We start from the raw sequence: 25,663 nt of genomic DNA, 5'->3' as shown, positions 1-25,663 counted from the left end.
AAAAAGCTGGAAGTGGCACTGTGGCTCAAGTGGTAGAGCGCTAGCCTTGAGCTGAAGAGCTGAGGGACAGCGCCCAGGCCCAGAGTTCAGGCCCCACGACAGGACCCCTCCCCCCCCAAAAAAAAAAGAAAACTGGTGTTACTATAATCATCAGAGACAAGATGGAAGTCAAGGCAAAGAGTGCTACCTCATAGATTTGTTTTAAATAAGAAAACAAAGGCTTGGCACTGATGGCTCACACCTGTAATTCTAGTTACTCAGGAGGCTGAGACCTAAAGATCAGGTTCTAAGCCAACTTGGGCGAGAAGGTTTGTGAGAGTCTTATCTCTAATTAACTAGAAAAAAAGCTAGAAGTGGTGCTATAGCTCAAATGGTAGAGCCCTACCCTTGAGCAAAAAAGCTCAGGAGAGCATCCGGACCCTGGGTTCAAGCCTTGGTAACAGCAAACACACAGAGACACACAGACACAGATACAGACAACTAATAAAAAGGTAAATTCAATGGGAAATCACAGACATCTTTATTGGCACACATTTAATAATAGACTTTCAAGATATATAAATGAAACTGACAGAAAGAAACAAAGAAAGAAGCTTGGCATCAGTGGCTCATGCCTATAATTCTAACTAGTCAAGAGGTTGAAATCCAGTGAATTGCAGTTCATCACTAGGCCAAGCAGAAAAATCCACAAGACTCCACCTGTAAAATAACTAGCAAAAAATGATGGAGACACCAGCCAAATAAGCAAGCAGAGCAAGTGCAATGCCTTAAGTTCAAACCTAAGTACCTGCAAAAATTAAGATAAAAAAGGAAGATATAGATACAACTGCAATCATTACTTTGTATGAAGATACAGATACAATGGCAATCATCACTTTGTATGATATAGAATATTATACAAAGGAACAATGTAGAAAGAACTTTAAATATCTGAAATCAATCACCTTTGTTCAATTTTTACCTATAGTACACAAAAACTAACGAATAGTTTTTCAATTTTTATGTAATATTCATTAAGATTTATACTAGATTTTAACACAGTCTTAAAAAATTGAATTCTTACATGCTATGCTTTCCTACAGAACTAAATTAGAATCCAACAACTGTAAGAATTCTTCAAAATTCTTCCAGTACTTCAAAATTTAACAACAGATTTCTAAATAGTTCATGGGTGACGAAAAAAATTCACAAGGGAAATTGAGAGATTGTTTTCAGCTAGAGGATAGCGGAAGTACATTAAAAAATTTACAAGATGCAACTGAAACAGTTGTTAGAGAGACACATATAGCTTCAAAAGACTGTATAAAAAAGAAGAGAGATCTAAAACCAGTGATTAAGTTTCCAAAAAATGAATAGAAATAGAACAGAACACAAAATCATAGAAACCTGACAAACGCATAGTCTTTGTGAAGGTTAATAAAATGAATAAACTCCAATCAAGACTTATACACAGGAGAGAAAGTACAAATCAATAAATATTGGGAGTTAAAGTGGAGAGTATCATTACAGATCATATAAAAATTAATTGGTGTTTTATGTCTTCTTCTGTTTTTTTTTTTTTTTTGGTCAGGCTTGAACTCTGGGTCTGGGTGCTGTCCCTTAGCTCTTCAGCTCAAGGCTAGCACTCTACCACTTGAGTCACAGCGCCACTTCCAACACTTTGGAAAGCAGTATGGAGGTTCCTAAAAAGACTCCACATAGAGCTCCCCTATGACCCAGCAATCCCACTTTTGGGCATTTACCCAAATGATCACAAACAAGGCCATACTAAAATTACCCCAGCACAATTATGTTTATCGCAGCATTATTTACCATAGCTAAGATATGGAACCAACCCAGATGTCCCTCAGTAAATGAATGGATCAAGAAAATGTGGTATATATGTATATGTGTGTGTATATATATGTGTATATATATACATATACATATATATATATATATATATAATTCCAAACAATGGAATTCTATGCCTCCATCAGAAAGAACGACATCGCCCATTTGTCCATTTGTTGGGAAATGGAAAGACTTGGAAAAAATTATATTAAGTGAAGTAAGCCAGGCCCAAAGAAACATAAGTCCCATGGTTTCTCTTATTTACAATAACTAACACATGTGTAGGACAAACAGAAAAGGCCAAAAGCTATGTTCATATGACCATATAAGATGATGCTAAGTGAAATGAACCCCAAGATAGGGACACAAATATCTTTTTTCTTTCTTGCTATTGTTTCTAATGTATTTATAATGTACCATGTGATTTTTTCTTTTGCTGCTTTGTGTGTTCCTCCCTCCCCCCCGCCCCTGTTTTCACTGTATTTGATTCTGGTGTTATGCATCTTGTATATACACTTCTCTAATTTGGGGAGGGGAAGGGAGAAAACAAAATGCTTAAATAAGGATACAGGTTGACCCATTGTAACAATGAGTTGTACAAAACACTATATTGAAAATGAATTTTACAACTTCGGCAGGGAGGGGGCACGTAGTTGTGGAGGTGGGAGAGAAGGGATGGTAGAGGAAAACAAAAGGAGGCAACAATGCTCAATAAGAAATGTACTCATTACCTTGCTCATGTAACTGTGACCCCTCTGTACAACATTTTTACAATTAAAAATGTACGAAAATAAATTGGATGCTATGGTTTGAATGTTTGTGTTCCTCCAAAATTCTTGTTAAAAACTTAATCCCCAATACAACATAAGGCTTTTTAGGCAATGATTTGGCCATGAGGGCTTTCCTCTTGTGAATATTTAAGTTTGTAAAAGGGTAGCCAAGAGGTAAAATGTAACAACACCGTATTTGTCTCCTCTAGTTGATACAGCAATAAGCTAATGTTTTGGAAACAGAGAGCAGCTCTTACAAGACAACTGAACCAGCTAGTAACTTGGCCTTTGATCTCTCAGTTTCCAGAACACTGTGGAATAAATCTCAGTTATTTATAAATTACCCACTCTTAAGTATTTTGTTATATCCCCATAAACAGACTAAGACATTGGGTAATGAGAAAATATTAAAACAACTTTAACTTACAAACAGTAGACAAATTCCTTGAAAGACACAAAATGTGAGTGCCTTATCAAGAAATTGAAAAATTAATAGCTTAATAGTTATTGATATTTAATAAGTAAATTCATAAACTCCTAGGTTTCAATGATCTTATACATGACCTTCAATTCATATGTTTCTATGTCACACCTACAACTCTGTGTATGTTTCATACTCTTCTATCCATATTCTCACACTTGGCAATCCTATAAGGCTTTGGATCTCAACATGAGGCATACTTAATCTGCTTCAAATTGAGATTGCTGGTCCTCTTATTTTCTTTTTCTTAGGAAACTAGGCATAAATGTCACCAAATCTACTTTGTCTGGACAGTCTTGCATGACGGTTATGTCTTCCAACATAATTTCATAAAAACGGGCTGTAGCACACTCCTAGAGTAGCCATTCTGTCAGGCTGCCCAGGAGGCAGGCAGGTGGCACTGGAAGCACTGCACCATCCGGTTGTGAAGTGTGATGGTTAATGGTGATTGTTAAATTGATTGCCTAGGGAGATGCTTAGAAAATTAGTATATATCTGGCTGTGTCTGTGAAGGCATTTCCAGAGATGATTGGCATGTGGGACAGCAACTGAGGGGAGAAGATTGACCATGTGGGTGGCACTGGAGTTGGGGTTTTGATGCAACAGAAGTAGGAGGCCTGAGACAGTTACAAACATGATCAGGAGCTTGCTAGCATGGGCTACCATGAGGTAAGCAGCTTGTGTCTGACATGCCCTGCTGCCATGATGCTCTTTGTTACCACACACAGGCTCATAGCAAGGAAACCAGCCGACTATGAACTGAGACCTCTGAAACTCTGATCCACAGTAAAATCCTTCCCTTTTCTTTTGTGCCAGTCCTGGGGCTTGAACTCAAGGCCTGTGTGCTGTCACCGAGCTTCTTTTGCTCTACACTTGAGCTACTGTTCTACTTCTGTTTTTTTTTGGTGATTAACTGGAGATAAGAGTCTCAAAGACTTTTTTTTTTGCCTAGGCTGGCTTCAAACTTCGATCCTACCAAGCAGAGAGGAATAAAGGTGGGAGTCTCCAACTCCTGGCAAAATCTTTCCTTCTTTAAGTGGTTACATTTAGCTATTCGTCACAATGATGGAAAGGCTGATTTAACACAGTAAGTTTGGACCTCATTGTCTGTTTACTTCAAGAGAGTTCTGAAGAGTCAAAAACAATTAAACAGAAAAATATTGACATAGTCAAGGAAATGATTTAGTTTTACTAACAGATAAATACTGTATTTTTAACATTGTAGAGATGATAATGCATATGGAAAAAAGACAAAAAATTACCCAGATAATGCAACTATTCAATTTCTTTTCTATTGCTTCATGGACATGGTTCATAGATTTGCAAGCCAATACCAGGAAAAAGTAAGTTATTTTGTTTTAGAAATAACATCTTTCCCTGGTCCTTTCATCATTTTAGTGTGGCAAGTCAAACCACATCTGGCTTCACATAAAAAGAGTCAGAGAAAATGAAGCTACAGGAAGGAAACTGCTAGTGTTTGTAGGAGTTGTATAAAGGAACTGTAGGAAACCATCTGGTGGTGAAGGGAAATGAAGATCAAAGATGGAGACATGTGCGATGCTTATGAACTACAAAAGAGCCTCAGTGAAGGAGGCCTGAGACAGTTATGAAGGTGATCAGGAGCAGGGGGAGAATAAGTTACAGGGAATAAAAACTGAATATTGCAAAAAATAGTCTCAATAAGGACTTCTCAAATCACTGGATACATCATACCTAAAAACAACATGTTTTCCCCAATGTGGCTCTTAAGGACTTGTTTCTGGTTATAAAGAAATAGGAAAACAGGCAATGATGGCTCACATCTATAATCCTAGTTACTGGGGAGGCTGAGATCTGAAGATCAAAGTTCAAAGAAAGCCTAGGCAGAAAATTCCATGTCACTTTATCTTCAATTAACCAGAAAAATGTTGGACTAGAGGTACATCTCAAGGGGTAGATTACCAGTTGAGTACAAAAGCCAATGCTTAGCCTTGAGTTCAAACCTTGGTACTGGTACAAAATTATTACAGCCATGACGTGGATACTTTGCATTTGTTTCAAACAAAAATGGGACACACAGACCTGAGATGTACTTGAGATCAAAGAGCTAATGTTCTCAAAGACCTGTGGAAACGGAATTAAATAATGTTTAGAGATAGTAAAGCAATTAATGCTGAAGGAAATGCTTTGTCTTGTTTCCAATTTCTTTTGTCTATGGGTTTTATAGCCAAAATTTTTGAGTTACAGAAAGATTTGAAAATAAAATGAAGTAGTGGCTCATGAATTTTTTTTTTCAGTTTCCAAATGGTTATTTTATCAGATTGTTTGAACATTAAATTTATCTTCATTTGCAATCCAAAGTTACCTGAAGTTTGCTGTTTTTTTTCTTTTGTGTGTGTGTGTGTGTGTGTGTGTGTGTGTGTGTGTGTGTATTTTATTGTACACTTGTTTGCTAAAATTCTTTGGCACAATTTTCTGGGGGTGATTAAACTGCCATGATACAGGTCAGGAGAGAGCTTTGTTTTTGTGCTGCCAATTTTTGAGAATTTAAATTTGGGTCTGGGTTGTGGTTGTATTTTCATTTTTGAAGTCTGTATCTTTATTTGTAACAATTGTACTTTTATTTTTCTATATCCTCTAACTCCAGAGCGACTGTTCTCCCCCCTCCCCCGGTCTACATTCACAGTTGAACCATGTTATCAGGAAAGGCGCCTTGATGAAAAGATCAGGATAGGAGCTCTGACCATTCGTCAGTGTTTTCCCTAGTTAAAAAAAAAACAAAAACAAAAACAAAAACAAAAACCAAAAAAAAACCTAGAGCGTCTTTCCTTTTTTTTTTTTTAAACACACATCTCTTGTGCTGCATCAGTAGACAGAACTTCAGTTAGTTTCATGAAATGCAACATCTAACCTCTTGTTTTCTGGGAAAAAGAAACTGCAATGACTTGAAGTTGAGAAGGTGGATACCGCCTCACTCACACACACTCATTCTCAGACTGTAAAAATCCCTTACCCTCCTAGCCAGTACATATATAGTACCACATGGCAAAGGTACAGTGAAGGAGGGCTCAAAACCCAGGCTCCATCTTTCTCTTCAGTAGCAAAGGCCAGGCTGCCTTTTACAACAAAGCACCGCAGCTGAACCTAGTCCCTCCTCCTCTCCCAAACCAGTCATTCCATTCGGCACCAAAGACAGAAAGCTAGTTCTAGCAACCCCTGGGAAGAGACAGCTCTTTTGTTTTTTAATAAGCAAGTAAGTCCATTGTTTCTCTCTTTTCCAAGATGGCCGATGTTATGGTTTTTACGAAGTCAGTGTTTACTTAAGCTCACTAACAGCTCTGCTGTTGGTGGCTGTGGCTGTGGCAGGATTTTCAATGTGGTGTTTAAGTCTCACTCACTCATCCTCTCATTCCCAAACATTCAGCATCCGTGCACACTCCTCACTTCCGGGTTTTTCAAAAGATTGGAGATTTCCAGTGGGGGTCTCAGGTTATCATCCCAATGGTAACAGATCAAGCTTGGTTCTTCAGTTTCCTCAGTTCTTTTGTTGCCCATGTAGCAAGAGTTTTTGCTTTGTTAGTCTTCGATCTACGCCCTACAGTTAACAGTTCATGGATCATTGGCCTAGCTTCTACTAGTTTCAGTACATCCTTTCCAAATGCTGTATATAAATCTCCTATCAGTCCAGCAGCGCAGGCTACTACTCCATCTGTATGATCCTCATCTCCAGCAATATGGTCAATAAAAGACAAAATAAATTCTACTCTGGGTTGTACCAGCATTATGTCCGGGTGTACGTTCTCCTCATCTCCTTTCAATCCCTGGACAATTCCAGTGTAAGCTTCCAAGCAGCCTTCTCTTAGCTCATTCAGATAATCCACCATGTCATAGTCTGACTTGTCCACCTGGGCTTGGAAGGCCTGCTGAAGAGTATTCAACACAACCTCTAGGTATTTTTTAAACTCTCCACCAATAGCAAGGGCAATATCACCAAACACAGACAGAATCTGTGGCTTCACAGACCTGTGGACATTCTCATTCCCCACGTCCTCCAGTAGTAGCTGCATTACCTCATCACAAAAAGGTAAAATGTTAGATTGTAGAGCACGGCATAAATCTCCCACTAATCCCACAGCTGCCAAACAAACCTGGTACTCAGCATAATTTTTCAATCCAATACCCAGGAAGGGTTTAAAGGCTTCCAGTGGCTCATGAATTTTTATCCTGGTCTTATTACTGAAGAGGCCTACAAAGTCACACAATCCTCAGAGTAAATGTAGACTTACAAAGAGATATGTGTCTATGAGGTGCCAGACAACTAGATCTGGTAGCCACAATGACAGCTCACGTGCTCTAGCTCACACTTCCCATGTGCCTCACCTACATGGAACTGTAACATGCCTGTTCTTGCTTAGGTTCTATGGCACTATTCTCCTGTCACCAATCCTTTGTTCTCAGGAGTCTTTTTTGAAAAAAATTATGTTAAAGGTGATGAACAAGAGGGTTACAGTTACATAAGTATGGTAATGAGTCCACTTCTTGTCTAACATCGTTATCCCCCTCATTTTCTCCTACTTACCACTCCCCATTCCTCTCTTCACAAGTTGTAAAGTTCATTTCCAACATTGTGTCTAGTGAGTATCATTCCTGCATTAGTTCATCCTTTGTCCTGCTGTTTCTATGATTCCCCTTCCCTTCCACAGATCAAATGAGCTTATATATAAGACAAAGCATACAGTAAACTAAAACAGAAAGAAAAAAATGCATAAAGAACATAGTAAGAATATCTTGTTTCCGATTCTTGGAGTTCATTTTGATACACTTCATACGGTTGTCTGCACTTAGCAACTGGGCTATTGTGATCCCCTGCTATGAATATTGTAGACATATTCAATTTATTACAAATGGGCTGGGAAGGTGGCTCAGTGGTAGAGTGCTTGCCTTGCATGCACGAGGCCCTGGGTTCGATTCCTCAATACCACATAAGCAGAAAAAGCTGGAAGTGGCACTATGGCTCAAGTGGTAGAGTGCTAACCTTAAGCTGAAAAGCTGAGGGACAGCGCCCAGGCCTGGAGTTCAGGCCCCACAACCGACAAAACAAACAAACAAAAAAACCAAATGAGTGAAACCATGTAACCTATCTTTCTTTGGGTCTGGCTTGCCTTGCTTAATATAATTTTTTCCAGCTCTTTCAATTTCCTTATGAATGGGACACTGTCATTCTTTTTGATGGAAGCATAGAACTCCATTGTGTATATATACCACATCTTCTTGATCCATTCCTCTACATTCCAATTTGGATGTGTTTTCCACACATCCAAAGTTGAAATTGAACAAAGGCCTCTATTGGGAAGGGAATACCCCAGTCACTCTTCAGAGTCATGGACATCCCATGCCAGGTATTGTCACCAATCACCTCAGTAGTATCCTTTGAAGAAGGAGGCCATCCCACTTTGGAGTAGAAAAGTGAGGCTCAGACACTTGCTCATATGGGTCTACCATAAAGTTAACTCCACAAGCTCCAACAATGCCACATGACGCAGTTTGTTCTACCAAGAGGAAGTAGATACATAAATGCCATTTTTCTTTTACATTATTGGCTTTGTCCCATGTAGACATTTAAAAAGTCATGTAATCAGGTCTTGTCCCCATTGTTAAGTAGTTTCTAGAGCTGTGGACTTTTCCCTTTGGGATGTTGAAACATCTTAGATTTCTTTTAATCCTTTTATGAAAATTTTCTTCCTTAAAAAAATATTGAACTACTTCAGACATTTGGAGCTTATTTTCATGCACAGTACCAGCTAGAGAGGCAACTTATCTTTCCCCCATAACTGTTTGTCTAAGTACATCTTTCTTGTCCCCACTGATATATAAAGTTGCCATATTTCCCATGCTTACCACTCACCTGTGTGTGGAATTATTTCTAAATTCTGGCTTCTGTCTCATTTCCCTACCTGCTCATGCATCAATACTGTGTATTCACTATGACAGTTTTATGACATATTTAACACCTTAGAAGGGCTAGATTGCCCTTACTGTTCTTGGTCTTTAGAATTTTTCTCACTAGTTTTTGTATATTGATTCTTAGGTCTTTTCTAGAATGACTTATTCAGATGATCCTGATGTGTGCTTGTTGAACTCATACATAACTCCTCCCCCTTTAAACTTCCCACAAAAGGTCCACATTAAAAGAATATGAGAAATTGGATATATTTCTTCTTCATTTAAAGGTTTCATGGAAGTTAACAAGAACTAAATCATAGCAACGAGACTTGAGAATGTGTTTTCTTTACCCAAATTTGTAAGGGTAACTCATATATTCATGGAGTTTCTACACATCTATCTTTTTCTTGGCTTTTCATTGATAAACTATCCTAAGCCATCTGGAAAGAGCTTAAGCTTGGCTTCATTTCCTTTCAGCAACAAGAACAGTAGAGGTAGTGAAGGAGGAGAATGAGCTATTCCTGAAGAAAAGGTTTCCTTAGCTTGCAATTGATAGTTCTAGAGATAACTTCATATTTTCCTCCACAGCAAAGAGCAGAACTGTGAGAGTGAAGCTCTCTGAGGGGTTTCTGGAAGAGCAAATGTTATACAAGTGCAAGGCTCATTATGGGTTCCCAATGCAAACTCCTTTAGATAAAAAAGGAATAATATTTTCAGCCAACTAAGAGGAGACAAATATCTTCTAAATTAAAAATCAATGGAGATTAACTGAGGGTGAAGCTCAGAGCCCAGCTTTATCTTCCAAGGGTTAAATTTGAATAAAAATTGTGATCTCTGCCATGTCATGCTTATTATTTCAGTGATGCATATCTGTGTTAATTACTTTCCATTTATGTGAAAAGCAATCTAAAATGTGCTAAAATATAAACCAAATGCATACAGCTTTCCTTTATTGGAGCCAATTTTTAATGCCCCATTTTCCAAAAATATATGCCTTATTGCAGGAAGTAGTTGAATGACATGGCCAGAGTAAGTCTATTGGATGGTAGAAGTCTTGGAGCTACATGTGGCTATTTATAAAATAAATGCTCTACTTCTACCATCTGTTTCCATATTCTCTCATCTCTTCATCTATATTCTTCTCTTCCTGAAATGCTTCCTTCAGCTGAGTAAATTTCACATTTTGTCTTCATTTTTTTCTTTCTTTTAACTTGGGTTCTTTTGTGATGTTTGATATCACATAAAGATTGTCTAATGAAGTGGCTTGTAGTCTGCTCAACCCTCAACTCTTGGCTTTTGGTTCTGGTCTTTCCTTGGGTTCAGCAATGCAGGTCTATCACTTTTCCTGCTCATACTGCTTAGATACTGGGTGAACTGGGTGGACCAATGCCTCTTAGGTTGCCAGAGGCCTTGTCTGGAACCAGGAGTCAGCAGGGTAAGCATTCCTTCTGTTCACCCCAGCTCAAGCCTGGTCCCTGTTGCTGGCTTCCAGCTCTGTTTCTCATGATAGCTTCATCCATCAAATCTGAGCCCATTTTAAAAGCACTGATTCTTAGACCCACATGATGGGTTTTTTTAGGTCACATTTTTATATGTGGAAATCGAGACTCAGACAGTAAATGGTTCGAAGAGGATCCATGAGTACTAACAGAATAATAATTAATAGATTTGCATCTATATTTATGAGAGATCTAGGACGCAGAATAGGGAAGAGGGAAGAAAAGGAGACCAAATGCTGCAAGTGTAATTACAGATTCATGAGCACTTTTTAGCTTCATGATAACTGTCTATAGTTTGCTGGGGCTACCAGAGCAATTCCTTGTTGCTGGAGGCAGGAAGTCTGAGATCAGGGTGTCAGCAGGGTTCTCTGGCTTGCAGATAGCTGCCTTGCCCCATGTCTCACATGGTTTTCCCTCTGTATAAGAAACATTGCTGTTCCTTGGTGTCCTAATTCCCTTTTCTTATCCAGTCATATTGAATTAGGATCCACTGTAATGACCTTGTATTACCTTAACTATATCGATCAGGGCTCTGTCTCTAAATATAGTCACATTTTGTGGTACTAGAGAATAGGACTTGTGTCCCCTGAATTGTGACACACATTTTAAACCTTAACATCTGGTGTAGTCAGTATCCCTAAGATCTCCATTAGTTAATGACAGAAGAAGACACAGAGAGGTAAGTAGCTAGCCGACGTTCGTAAAGAGGATAAGTGGTAGGACCAGGCTGTGAATACAGACAATCTGCATTGGAAACCTGCAGAGAGAGTGTTTTGTGTTCAATGTCCTGCTGAGAAAATGTTCCGTAATGACACAACAACAACTTAACTATTGTCCATTGAACAACTTGTGCTGCATAAAGATATTTTCTTGTAAAAGATAGTTGTTTCCTTTACTTGTCCCAATGTCTCCCAAACCCCTTGGATCTCCTTTGCCGATGTCAGAAGGTCAGAGTTCATGCCAGATTGGATACATGTTGAATATAGAATGTTATGTGAGATGTGTAACAAAGTAACTCCATGCTGTCTAGGGTATGTGTAATCTAACATCTGGATAAAGACAGCCATGCACTGAGGTATGAGGAGCACAGCTATGTCATCTGAGTGTGTATAACATCTGAGGAGGGAATAAAAACTTCCATGGACCATGGAAAGTGATAGAAATGCATAGGAAATACTGAAGGGAAGAATGGACTGTGTTTGGAATATTTAAACCTTGTTTATCTGGAGCTAATTAAATTTGAAATCAAAGGCATATGAGTAAGTGATTTTAATCCCAGAATTTTGATTAAGAAATTTAACTACACCTTCATTTTATGGAAGTCTCCTCTAGTTGATTATTCTAAAAGATGTAAAAGGCTCCCCACTAGTTCTAGAACCTGGAAAACACCAAGGCAATTCAAGAATGCAACTGTAAACGGGATAGATTTTGAAGAGTGTTTTCCTGATGGGAAGGTTGTGGCTTTGTTGTGGTTGGACATCCTATTACCTCATTCAGTAGTGAGTCTGTCAATGTCTTGCTAATAGCAACCCTAACCTGCCAAGTGGCAGAAACACTTGTCCTTAGATTCAAAAGAAAAGATAAACTCGCTATTAAAAATTTCATGGTATTTGTCAGCTAAGGAAGCCACTGCAAGACAATGTCAGTGAAACAAAGTTCAGGAAGGCCTTTTCCTCAGCAAAAGAAAGGTCCACAAATTAAACCTCTACTGAATACCTGCAACTGTCCAACAATTTACACAGATATAGCCAAAGTTTCTGTATTATGAAAATGAGAGCAAAGTCCACTTCTCACATAAATCTCAAATCCCTTAGTGAATAAACTAGAGAATATATTTGCAACAGTACTAAAGTTTTAGGCCCTTCTCAAACTTGAATGATTGTAAGACTACAAAACAAAGCATAAACCTATGCTAGAGTTGTCAGTGTCAGCAGGATAGAGGTTTAATATTTTCCTTCATAACAAAGAAATCAGGGGAATAGCAAATGTAACATTTGTCTCAATTTTAATGACTAGTTTAGAAAATGAAGTTCTTGTATCTTGCTTCTTTCAAGGGCAGGTCCCTGTTCATCTTCGTGCTTTTTCAGACTGTATCACTTAACCTTAAGGACTGTGTATCAATTTCCTAATTCACTTCTGAGGAATTGGGGGCCTAAAGTTTAGTGTGCCCACATCATGCAGTACTTGCTATGTGATGCTGGAACTAACATCTGGGTCTCTGGCCTTCCAGGTCTGTGCTCACCCACAGTTATTTCTGTAAGTTATGGCACTGAGAGCTATGCAGAAAACTTTACCCATCAAAGAGAACATTATAGGAATTTTTGGACCACAGACATATTATGGTCTTTGCATTAAGGACAATTTCATCTAAGGTAATGCTATCAACTAGCTACTATCACTAACCCCAAATGTATTTCTTCTTTGTTCCAAATCATATTCACTAAGGTATTCACAATTCCAAAACCAGGTGCAGCTTTTATATGTTGCAGAATAATTAAGTATGGAAAGCAAGCTGAAAACTCCCACATGCATGCAGGTTTTACTGCAGCTGTGAAAGTGTCAATATAGTAAGAGAATACTGAAAACAATTGCAGCTGATTAGTGCGAAATACCAGCACTTCTCTCTAAAAAGGATCAGAAGAGCAAAGAAATACCTGCCTGCACAGAAACTTCTGCAAAAATATGATATTTATTATGCTATCAAAATGATGCCATCAGTGATAAAAAAATAATCATTGTAGATTGGGTCTCTACTGAAAACAAAAGACAAAAGATGGCAATGTTGGATGTAAAACACTAGCATACTAATGATCTCTGTGGCTACATTGCCCTGTGGTTGGGTTGCAAATCCATTTAGAATTTCAGAGGCCAGAATAGTCCTTGGGAGTTTTTCTCCCTCTTCTGCAGTTTGTGAAGAGTGAAATTTTTGATAAGAATGGATATGCTTTGTTTGGTTGTTCAGTTATATTTCAATGTTATTGAACATTCATAGTTTTTCCAGAGAGACTGAGACATGAATAATATGTGTGATGATCTATCATTAACAAATTACTTGGAATTCACAAGAAAGAACGAGGCATTTGCATGGGAAGGTTGAAAAAATATCTACCCCAATAGGGGTAGGTAAGGACAGTTGGAGACTGTCCTTAGGAAAGGGGCTTCCAGGGAAAGTGAGCAAGGGCAGAAGAATGTTCATGTACAGATACTAGAAAAGGACAAGACATTGCTACAGAGGAGAATGTGGAAGTGAGGAGGAGAGAATTGGAGAAGAGTCAGGTTAAGATAGACCTTAAGCTGGAATGGGGCATCTGATGTGAAAGGTTGAAAATAATGCCTCAGAAGTCTTTTCTGCCTGATTGCTCAGCACCACTGCAAGTTGGATTCTCCCCTCTCCCCTCTGATTATGTAGGTCTGGACACTGGTCATATAACCAGAAATTCTTAGACTTTGAGATAATTAAATCACTCTTTCAAACCCAAATTATGTTCAAAGTAGAAAGCAAGTTAGCCACGTGACTCTGAGTTCTATACTTGAGACAGCATAGATCCATGGTAGTCTTCTACATCCTTGTGTGGGTTGAATTATATTCTTCCCCTCCACCCCAGTTGCATATATTGAAGTCTTAACCTTTGATATTCACAATGTAACTCTAAGGAATTTGAGTTTTAGAAGTGATTGGTTAAGATGAGGTTATACTGGAGTAGGGTAGGCCCCTAAGCCAAAATAATTGGTGGAAAAGGAAATTTGGAAGCAGACACACACATTGGGAGAACTTCATTTGAAAATGAAGATTGAAGTGATGCTTCTACCTACCAAGTGTCACCAAGGACTTCCAGAAGCTACCAGAAGATGAGGGAGGCACAGAACAGATCTTCCCTTAGTTTTCAGAAAGAATCAATCCTTGATCTTGGCCTACCCTCCAAGATCACGAGTCAATACCAGTCCATTGCTTATGTTAGTCACTTTGTGTTTTGTATTGCAGAAGCTCCTGACAAACTATCAAGGTGTCAAGGATTGCATGACAAAGTGACAAGACCTCACCAGCTGAAGGTGCCCTCCATAAGGGAGTATTTTAAATGAAGTTTTTCTAAATTTTGCAGAATTTCCTCTTGTAATTGGGTACAATTTCTGCCAGTTCCATTTCACCTGAATGCTAAAGTATCTTATGCAAAGTTGGCTATGGCTTACTTCTGGTTGCTTAACTTTCTGCTGCTGTGGTTGGCTGGACTAGAGCAGTAGTTCTGAAGTGGTTAGAGTGGAGGTCACACTGTTTTATCTTTGCTGCTTATCAAAGATCTATTAACACAGTATTTTAGTTCAGGTGCCATGACAAATGTCAAGTTAAGAGGACAAAATCTGTGTTTTCAAATTGGTCTAATGGAAAACATGGCCTGAATGATAATAACCATAAGACAGAATTTAAATTGATAAGTGCTTTGAGTGAAAGTTTAGTTCTAGTAATAGTGGGCTGTTATTCTGACCAAACCTTTTTCTGAAAGTGATCAACTATGCTGGATAAAATTTTGTTTAAATGATACTTTAAAAGCCCTGGAGAAACACCCAGGAGTAAAGGACCAGGGGCAGTTGGTGGCAGCCCAAGAATGCTGAGTTAGGAAGCATCACTCACTTCTTCTCTCCCTCACCAGCTGCAGTGGCTTCACAGTCCAACCAGAAGCAAGGACACATTCTATATCTGGAGGGTTGAACACTTCCTTAATGCTCCTGGAGTCATGAAGTGAGAGCTGCTGATAGCTACTTAGCATCTGAAGGAGGAGAGCTCCTTAGAATGGAGCAAATCAGTGGTGAGCTAAGATACCTGGAGAAAGGGAAACCAGATCCGAAACCAGACCAAAGGGCGCACGCAATTATATGAGTCAAGAAATTGCCTCTTTTCATCTGCCCTGAGCATCATGAGCCAGGACACAATAAAGACACCTGCACATCCATGTTCACTGCCATACTTTTCACAATAGCCAAGATATGGGTGCGATCCAGATGTCCCACTATAGATGAGTGGATCCAAAAAATGTGGTACCTATATACAATGGAATTTTACACAGTCACTAGAAAGGATAAAATAATGTCATTTGCAGGAAAATGGATGGAACTTGAACAAATCATGTTAAGTGAAGGAAGCCAAGACCAGAGAGATAAACAGCATATGTTCTCCCTGATAGGTGGAAGTTAGATCTAAAACAGACTGGGATATGATAAATTACACAGAACTACAGATACATACTGTGAGGCCAAAAGAGGATACCTTTTGAAGAGTATATTAGGACACTGGACTCACCTGTCTGTCTGCCTGTCTGCCTGTCTGTCTGTCTGTCTGTCAGTCTGTCTGTCTGTCATTTCCTCCCCGACCCCCTTACTGGCCACTATGGAGTGAATCACATCTTTCCACCATGATGCTTCTGCCTCTCTACAGACCTAAAATCAATAGAGCCAACAGGCTATGGACTAAACCTTCTGAAACTATGTACTAGAATTATCCTTTCCTCCCTTGTTATTTTCTCAAGTATTTTGTCATAGTGACAGAAAGCTGACCAACACTGTATTTTGTTGACAAAAACTATGCTTGACCTTGAAATTGTCTCTGGTTCCAGTGCACTCTCAGGGAATTGTTTAATATCCACTTCCTCGTAATGACTGACGTAAGTGGCATTTATCCTCCATATTCCCTGGAACGTTCTGTAATCCTGATGTCTATCTAACTAGGACCACTTCATTTTAACAGGGCAGTTTCAAAGGGAAGGGCTTTTCCCATGTGTGACTTGAGTTTCAGGCAGTAAAATGTTGGCCAGCCTCTACAGGTCACCTTGAGGTTGGAGGAGGCCACGGTGACTCATGTGATTTTGCAATCCAGTCCCAACAGCAAAGTAAGGATTACTGTGAGAATGTAAGGTAAGATGTACATTTAAGGAAGAGCTACTTTTTGCTGAGAAAAGTGACACCATAGGGTACCTCCTTCTGTGACACATGCTGTTTTCAGTAACACACCAGGAGTATGAACCCTGAGGTGCTTCTATCTGCTTATCGAAGGAATTTGTATCGAGTACAAGCAACACATTCAGTTTTTACTAATTAATTTTTTTGGCAGTACTGAGGTTTTAACTTCACATTTTGTGCTTGCTAAGTAGGTGTTATACCACTTGAACTGTGCCTCCAGCCCTTAATTTTTATTTATATCCATGTTTTAAAAACTGCATTGAGCTGCTTTATAGGAGCTAAAGTTATAAAGGGTGAAGGTTGGAGAAAAGATGGGAAGGGGGGCGCTGTAATGTTTTACATTGTATAAGTCAGCTTTTTGTCACTGTAAAAAAGTAGCTGAGAAAGTCAGCTTACAAGAAGGAAATGTTTATTTTGGTTCATCACTGTATGTGGTGGTTTGGTTCAGTTGTTTTAGATCTGTGGTATGGTAGCATATGATGGGAACAAGTGGTTGAAGAAGCTGTGCACCTCATAGTACCCAGGAAGCAAAGAGTTTGAGGAAGGGCAGCAATCTGAATATCTTAAAAGTATGTTTCCCATCTAGGCATCAGTGGTTTATGCCTATAATCCTAGCTACTCAAGAGGCTGAGATCTGAGGATTGTGGTTTGAAGCCAGTCTAGGCAGGAAAGTCTGTGAGACTCTTAACTCCAATAAAGTACTCAGAAAAAGTTGGAAGTGGAACTGTGGCTTAACTGGTAGAGTGCTAGTCTTGAGCAAAAAGAGGCTCAGTAAAAAGAGAACTCAGCTCCCAGGCCCTGAGTCCAGCCCCAGGATCAGAAAGTAACCTAACTTTATCCCACTAGGCCCTACTTATTGTGGCATGTCCCAGTAGTGCCATAGGCTGGTGACAAGCTTTTAACAAATGGAACTTTGGGGAACCTTCAAGACCCAAACTCAAGCACATGCAAATAGAATAGAATCTCACTTAAACAAGTTGGATTGGGTGAGGAAGGGAAAGGAAATTACTGCTTTAAATCCACCAAAGGTCACAAGCTAAGAACTTTATTGGGAATTAAGCAAGCAAATATTTTGAAAATGAACTTATTTTCCTGGTCTGTGCAAGAGATCACTGGGTGATATCTTAATAACATTAATGTCATTAAAATAAATTTCTTTTTTTCCCCATTTTATAGTGTGTTACCTTAGTGAACCTGAAAAGTCCCATCTTTTCCAGCTGTCAAAAACTGAACTACTCTTTAAAAGATATTTCTTAGCCTGAAGACCCCATACAAAAACATCTCTTCCAATAGTATATCCTAGATGCTCCTGTCAGCATTAATTTCTTCCCTCCCAGGCTCTCTGTTGCACTTGCTAATATTTTTATGACAATCCATATCACAACAACTTGACTTCAGAATTGCTGGTGTATCTATTTGTTTCTTCTCCAAAACAGAACCTCTAAAGGCCTCTCATTCATCTTTATAGTCCCCATGATGCTTCTCTGGGCATAGAGCCTTGTGGCAGAAACCCTGAAGAAATACCATTTTCCTGAATTCTCAGAAGTCATCATTTTTTTTCAACAGCACAAAGTACCTGAATATATATTTACCATAATGAAAATGAAGTAGTTGTCTCAAATAATCTCAAATATCTGGGGGAAATGTTTCTGTTTATTTGACAAGTCACAATGACAAAAGAGCATAAATGACTGAGGATAAACTTTCTTTCATTGTGACTCCTCTCAGATATTCTGTCTCTACAGATGGTTAAAGTATCTAATTTTGTGGCTACCAGTATACCTTACATCCAATTGACATATTTGAAAGACGTGGGAGTTCTTAAATGTCTTCATTTATTACAAATCATTGTTGGCTACACACTTCTCAGAAGTCTAGGTTTCAGGATATCAAAACTGTTTGAATAGCTGTGCCAGGGGGTGAAAGCATGATTTATTTATATAGATTTTTTTTCATTGAGAAATACAATTTTTTTTCATTGAAGTTGGTTGCTCATCAATGATGGGAGATTTGGGGATAGCTTTGCTTTTCATGGAGTTTGGGTAACAATGATTTAATTCAGTGTGTCTGTAGTACATTGGATTAAGGAAAGGCTTAAGGAAATTCATAGTGTCTATGTTCCAACCCCAGGAACCTGGGAATATATTGCTTTATCTCTCAATAGGGACTTAGTGATGTGGTTAAGGATTCTGAGACTCAGGGATATAAATATGATGGTCCTGATAAGAAATAAGTGGAAACCAGGGAAGATGAAGAGAATTTTCATAGAATTAAGAGTGAGGATGACACAGAAAAACCATGAGTTAAGTACAGATGGTCTCTAGAAGATGGGAGAGACAAGGAATAGCTCTACTATGGAAGCTGCAGTGGGAACCAGCCCTACTGACACCGTGATTTTAGTCTTAGAGATGATTTCAGGCTTCTGTTTTCCAGATTGCAAGAGAAGTTTATGACGTTGGAAGCCACCAAGTGGGTGATAATTTGGAATAGCAGCCATGGGAAACTAATGCAGAAACTGTATAACACAGCAACTACCTGCGGCACATTTGAGGATCAACTTGGCTATGTTCAATTTCTCATGTGTATTTGATATTTTTTGGTACTAACATGGAACTGAGCTTTGAAAAATAGAAGCACAAAAAATCAGTGAATTTAGGGTTTCCTTTAAAGATCAGAATAGTGGGGAAAGGACAAGTTGAGTAGGGTTCACAAAACATTGAAGTATGGAATAAGTACAGGAGAATTGTATTCACTTCTTTAAACTGGAAGTTAGCTGTTCTAAGTTAGTTGTTCTAACTTCCAGTTTAAAAAAATGAATACCAGGATGCTGGAATATGTGTTGTTGGTAGTGGTAGGGAGGTCAAAGGTAGGGGGAGCAGATGAATGGAGTGAGGAAGGGTGGATGAATGCAGTCATAATATTCAATGTTCATATGTGAAAATGGAAGTAGTTAACGAGGGGATGGATGGAATTGGGAGAGATGGGAAGATTCATTGTACTTATAAACTGACATGTTAGACTGAAGCCCCTTTGTATAATTATATAAGGTAATAAAAATTATTTTTACCCTGGGTGGGGCTTTCCCCACCTGGGAAAGGCAACTTTCCTCTGACCTGCTGGGAAGGTTCCTTTGCCCTGTTGAAAATGGCTCTGCAGCTATGACCATATGAGATGATGCTAAGTGAAATGAACTCCAAGACATGAACACAAGAGATTTTTCTTTGTTGTTGTTGTTAATGTACTATGTGATTTTTTGTTTCTTTTGTGTGTTCTTTCCTCTATGGTATATCCCCTGTTGTCACTGTATTTAATTTTGGTAACCCTGGTATTCTATATATATTTAGTTGAATTGTGGAAGGGAAGGGGAACAACAGAATGGGGAGACAAGGAATGAGGGGGGGGACCAATGCAACAGTGATATGCACAAGACAATATGCTGGAAATGATCTGTATAACTTGGGAGGGTTGGAGGAGAAAGTAGGAGACAATTGAAGGAAAGGGTAACAAGTTTGACAAGAAATGTAGTCCTTACTTATGTAACTGTAGCCCCTCTGTATATAACCTTGACAACAAAAAAGATAATAAAAATTATATATAAAAAAGAGTTTAAAAATGAACCTTTCTGTCCATCCTTGTCCAAATTGTATTCACCAAGTTTCTTTTGACTCTTTGATGTGAAGCTCCACATGCTGTTGGAAAAGTAGTGTGAATTAAAAGCATTGCTCTTCCCATCCTTATCAACTTGTTTATAGAATTATTGGAGTCATCACAGAATCAGAAAAGGCTCTAACATCTCCAAAAGAGAGTCTGCTTCATTTAGATTGTTTTGGTTGCAAAGTACATAAATTTAATCAAGATAGGTTATGAAATCAGATCTTCATTGTAAGTGGAAGTTAATTGTAAGCATAAGTGTAATTTTGTTCCATAGTGCTAGAGTGGAAGCAAACCAATGTTTTAATTTTTTTTCCTAACTCAGCTCTACTTGAGTTGGTCACCATGTGCCAGCATTGTTGGTTATTTACAATTTGTCACAGTTGGGGTTGAGAAAGCTTCTTCCTCTTCTCTTGGGTTTGATGGAGCTGGATGTCTTCAAGGGCACAAGTTTCAGGTTTCTCTGTGGTTTCATACTGTGTTCCTGCTGGCCAAAGTGGTCAGAGTGAAAAGCAGAGTCAAGAGAGTGTGTGTGGCACTACTCCAGACCATGAACACAGACAGGGATTTTTGGGAGGTCACAAAATAACTATTCAGCACAGACTAATTTGACTCGTCTCAGCAAATCAGATCACTTCAGGTTATGCGCTATGTGCTTTTAGATTCTCCTTTCCTAGCAATAATTACATGGATTTTTACGCACATTGTTTCTGTGTTCCCTTAGACAGTGAGTGCCATGACAAAGGGAACAGATGAGTCTTGTTCATTGCCTTATCATGCAAAGAGGCACAATGTTCCTCAAAATAAATGTGAGCAGGTGAAGTGTTATATAAACATGTCCATCTAGACTGCCTTGGGAGCAGTTTTTCTTAGACTTAGAAGACCCTGAGTTGGGCACACCAAGCATAGAGCTTAGGAGGCTGTATATCTTCAACATCAAATGAGGGATTCAAATCAGGTTATAGGGCATCAGAGACAAGGGTAGGCCAAGTCTTATAGCACATTTTCATTATCATGCTGTTCCTCTTCTTAGTAGAAAGAGGTTTTTTCTTTTTTGTTATGGGCTTACTTTATAAATTCTTGATACATAGGCATGCTATGGGAATCAGTTGATATAATAAGTACTCTAATTTGTATGTGTGTGTGTGTGTGTGTGTGTGTGTGTGTGTGTGTGCTGGTACCAGGGCTTGATCACATGGCTTTGCAATCTTGGTTAGGTTTTTTATTTTTGCTCATAGCTGGTGCTCTACTACTTGAGCCATACCTCCAGTCTGGCATTTAGCTGGTTAATAAGAGAGTCTTGACTTTGCTTCCCAGGCTGCCTTTGAATTTTTCTTCCGTGTCTCTATTTCTTAAGTAGCTAGGATTATAGACTTGAGCCATTGGTGCCTGGAAAGTACTCCATATTTTTAAATAATAATGAGTCCTTGGGAAGAAACAAGGTTGAGCAACTTCACAAAGGCTTTTGGAGAACAGTCCTAGTTGTGAAGTTTATACTCTGCCACTTGGTATGGACCAAGACACTAAAGTTCCATGGGTTTGTTTTAGCATTTGAAAAATGGTTTTAACCCAGTCCATTATTTGTGACAGATAATTTCTAAGACCCCCCTAAAGCATGCTTGAAACCAGGGACAGTTTCTGAATCCCACACATACTATTATAAACTTTCATCCCTTACTTAAAGAAAGCACTTTATGTCTTCTTCCTTTGTGTATTTAAATTGCCAGCATCACTACTCTTATGTTTTGGGAGCTTTTCTTAAATAAAACAGGGATTACTTGAATACAAATACTACTGTGCTGCAACAGTTCATCTGATAACCTATATAACAAGTAAGTAACTCTTGGGAGGATAGTGCATGCAGCATGAATCAATGCATGAAGAAATGATTCATATCTGAGGTGGAGCTGAGCAAGTCAGCACAAACATTTATATTAGGTATCTCAGAATGATAAAAAATTTGAAAATCATAAATTGTATATTGTTGAAAACTTCTATTTAATATTTTTGGAATGTAGTGGATTGATTATAAGTAAAACATCAGAAAAAGAAAACCGTAGGTAAGGGAGGGACTACGATGACCTCTTTCCTTTACAGTTTTAGTTATCCATCCCTGACTTTCTCCTCTTTCCCCACCTCACTCCACTTGTTCATCATAGGTATTAAAGATGCTTAGAACAACAGCTAGGCCTGTGGTAAACTCTTGAAAAGAAACAAAATTTAACACTGAATGCAAAATTAATACAAAATTCAATACTAAGCATGGCATATACTGAATAAAAACAGTTCAATCTTGGGAAACAAAAAAATCTAAAAATAGCTTATTTTTAGACCCTTAATGAAGTAGCTAAGCCAATAACAGTTATCGATTAAATGTACAGCATTGAACACAAAATGAGAATAATGTCTTGTAATAGCTCATATGTATTGACCTAAAATGATTAAAATACCTACCCACATAGGGACTCTGAACCTTTCTTACAAGTGGTTGTAAATACAGGCAACTTTCCAAGAGACTCAAGAATCATCTACATGAGCCAGGCACCAGTGGCTTACGGCTGTAATCCTAGCTACTTAGGAGGCTGGCTACTCAAGAGTCCGTGACACTCTTATCTCAATTGACCACCAGAAAACCATAAGTGGTGTTGTGGTTCAAGTGATAGAGCACTCACCTTGATCTGACAGAGATCAGGGACATGCCCAGGCCCAGAGTTCAAGCCCCCATGACCCACAAAAAAAATCATCTATGTGAAAGAAAAGATTGCTATTTTTGTTCCAAAAAACCTTCATAACTATGACCAGACTTTTTAGTTTTTCCAGAAGAATATACCAGATTCTGTCTCCTCAATGTTCACAGATAGGAAGATTTGACTTCACTATGGTTAATGTATAGAGTATGCAGGTTTTAAAGAGGGGTGGAAATGTATTAGTTTGGTTTAGATTTACTGAATAATTTTAGAGAAATCATTCTTATGTGTGCTTGGCTTTGGTATGTCAAACATTTGGCAGTCAAGAAAACTTGCATCTTGTATTATTCCATCATCTGATCCTAAGGTTGTTTTAATGCTTTCCTTTTATTCAGTTTAAATACTTTTTTCTTGTGTGTGTGTGTGTGTGTGTGTAGTGTATGTGTGTGAGTGCTCATGTGCACGTGCACTAAGGCTTGAACTCAGCACCTCAGGATCTTGCTTGGTTTTTTACCTGAAGGCTAGTGTTCTACCACTTGAGTCATACATCCAATTCTGGCTTTTAACTGGTTAATTGGAGACAGACTATTTTACCCTGAGTGGCTTTGAAACTCAATCCTCAGACCTCTGCCTCCTGAGTAGCTAGGATTACAAGCATGAGCCACTGGTGCATGGATAATTTTTCTTTAGAACCATTTATTTCTTGTTTATTGTGGCGTATGCTGATATTATTGTATATATTATACATTTCCAGTATCTTTTAGGTTGTTATCAACTGAATATTGGTATCTTGTGAAAATTTACATATTGAAGACTTATATTTCATAATGAGATGTATTAGAGGATGGGACCTTTTGGGGTTGAAGTTTAAACTAGGTCAAGAGGGTGGGGCCTTTGATAGGCTGAGCATCTTTATAACAAGAGGAAGAGAGCTAGCTTTCTCTCTTCTCCACAAGGAGATGCAACTCAAAGGAGGCTGTCTGTAAAACCAGAGAAAACACTGTTCCCAGGTACCACATTGACTGATACCATGATTTTGGATTTCTCAGCCTTTAAACTGAGAGGAATTGGGCCTGGGAAGGTGGCTCAGTGGTAGAGTGCTTGCCTTGCCTGCATGAGACCCTGAATTTGATTCCTCAGCACCACATAAGCAGAAAAAGCTGGAAGTAACACTGTGGCTCAAGTGGTAGAACTCTCGCCTTGAGCTGAAGAGCTGAGGCACTGCGCCCAGGCCTAGAGTTCAGGCCCTACCACCGGCAAAAAAACAAAACAAAAAACCCCCAAAACTGTGAGGAATTAGTGTCTGTTGCTGATGTCAACCAGTCTATGGTATTTTATTATAGAAGCCCAGCATATGACATAGATCTTATCTCTTTCTAAAGTAAAGCTAGACTTGTTCACTATACAAGATAGAAGGACAATGCTAGTGATGCAGGAAGCAGGAAGCACAGGGACCATAAACACCATTGATCTTTTAAGAAGTGATCATTGCAGTGGTTCACACCCTAATCCTAGCTACTCCGGAGGCTGAGATGTGAAGATTATAGTTCAAAGCCAGCTCAGGCAGGAAGTGAGACTCATATCTTCAATTAATCACCTAAAAGCTAGAAGTGGATCTGTGGCTCAAGTAGAACACTAGCCATGAGCACAAAAGCTCAGGAACATCACTCAGGCCCTGAATTCAAGCCCCAGTATGGGCACCCACAAAAAAGTGATTATTGCCTACTGCTCAGGTACTCAGGAGGCTGAGATCTGAAGACTACACTTTGAACTCAGTGGAGGTAGACAAATCTTAGGTGGTCTTCTCTCCAAATAAACAATTAAACAAGTGGTAGAGCACCAACGGCAAGTGAAAAAGCTAAGCCTATTGAAAGCATGAGGCCTGAGATTCTGAGTTCAAGCCTTAGTATTTGCCAAAAAAAGTGATCATTGAAGAAGTGGATGGTCTGAATGTTCTCTAATAAAAACTAGAAGGATGACTAGAAATAGTGTACCAACAACACAATACTTTTTTTCCTTCAAATTAATGATTCACCTGATTGTTTTAGTGTTGTAGCCATGATTGTTGCTGTATCTTTCTATGATCGAATGTATCATTAATTAATGTCATAATTTTATAAGTATATTTTTCAAAGTTTTTATATGTGATTCACTAATAAACTTCTGAATGAGAATATCTTGTTTTTGTTGTTAATCACTAAATTTTGTTTATCTTAAAAATAGAGCTATCAAGCCAGGCACCAGTGGCTCACACCTGTAATCCTAGCTACTGAGTAGGCTGAGATCTGAGGATTGCAGTTCAAAGCCAGGCCGGGCAGGAAAGTCTGTGAGACACTTATCTCCGGAAGTGGTGTAGTGGCTCAAGTACTAGAGTGCTAGCCTTGAGCTGAAGAGCTGAGGGACAGCGTTAAGGCCCAGAATTGAAGCCCCATGACCGATAAAAATAAAGAAAGAAATAAAGAAAGAATGAAACTATCAAGTTTGTTGAAGATAGTTTATTAGTTTGATGAACCTGTAGCATTATTTGCTTATTGTTTTATTATCAACCCTAAGACCACAGAGAATTAAGTTATTAGAGATTTTTTCCTGTCTCATCTACTTTCATTCCATCCCTTGTCACTAGGACTATGTGACTAGCAAAGCTCAGGGTGGCAATATTGAGCTCCCATAAAATTTGCGGGAAGACAGATTTCAACAGTCTGGAAATCCATCTTTAGCACGGAGATGAGCAATCCAAGGGCAATTATTAAATAGTCGATAATGCTATTCCCTTGGAGAATGAACTGGGAGAGTCCCCTCCCCACGTTGGCTTGTTGCAGAATTTGCCACTTCACATTATAAGTTTGTGTTGATAAATGAGCTCAGCACAGT

The sequence above is a fragment of the Dipodomys ordii genome, unplaced genomic scaffold, assembly GCF_000151885.1.
Source record: "Dipodomys ordii isolate 6190 unplaced genomic scaffold, Dord_2.0 Scaffold9, whole genome shotgun sequence".
Taxonomy (NCBI): Eukaryota; Metazoa; Chordata; class Mammalia; order Rodentia; family Heteromyidae; genus Dipodomys; species Dipodomys ordii.
The sequence above is the reverse complement of the archived record's forward strand: the minus strand, read 5'-3'. Positions refer to the sequence as shown.